We start from the raw sequence: 1,008 nt of genomic DNA on the forward strand, positions 1-1,008 counted from the left end.
TTTAACTAATGTTAATGTATGTAACTTAGGCGATTTCAAGAATGTTCCTGTTTTTGAACAGCACCGGTAACGTCAAATAGAAAAAATGGCCGCAAGGATTGAGGAGAGGCGCTGCGAGTGGATATGCAACGTTCATTCAGGCGTGACAAAACAGTTTTAAACTGGATTCATTGTCACAGTGAGCCTTGAAACCGACACTATTTCAAATTTTAATGGATTATAAATAATTCTTCATGCATAATGATAAATTATCAACACTACGGTTCAACTTTTCGAAAAATATTTTAATAATTAATAAACAATTTTAATTTTAAACCAATTAGTGCAACTTCAGAAAACTTTTCAATTAGAAGGTTTAACTTTCGACCAAGTATAGCTACATTTTTGATCAAACAGCAGAATTTTTAATCTCCAAAGATGAATTTTTCTAATCATTTTTCTAAAACATAGTTAAATTTTTAATAATAATTATATTTTTATGAAAATGGTTGAATTTTTAACATAATAGGACGAATTTTTAAGAAATTGTTGAATTTTCGTCATAAAAAGATTAATTTTGACCAAAGTTTAGTTTTTAATTAAAGAAGATAATTACTAACCAAAAAGTTTCAATACAAAAAATGGATGAATTTTGAACAAAATAGTTGAATTTTAAACAAACTGATAAAAAATTTTAAAACAGAAACAAATAAACTTCAACTAAAAACTATTGAATTTTAACCCAATATTTTTATTCTTGAAAAAATTCAAAGAAGAAATATTAATTTTAAACAAGAAACTTTTCTACCAAAGAAGATGAATTTTAAACCAAGAACTTTTCTATTAATGTTAATGTTGCACCAAAAATAGGACTTTTAAAAAAAATTGGATTTTAAACAAAATAGTTTAATTTTGAAGATAATAATTCAAGTTTTAAATAGCTATATTAATTTTTAACACGCTAAAAATATAAATCAACGACACACTTGAATTTCAACAAAATAGTTGTATTTTATAACAAAATCGTTT

The sequence above is a fragment of the Belonocnema kinseyi genome, chromosome 4, assembly GCF_010883055.1.
Source record: "Belonocnema kinseyi isolate 2016_QV_RU_SX_M_011 chromosome 4, B_treatae_v1, whole genome shotgun sequence".
Taxonomy (NCBI): domain Eukaryota; kingdom Metazoa; phylum Arthropoda; class Insecta; order Hymenoptera; family Cynipidae; genus Belonocnema; species Belonocnema kinseyi.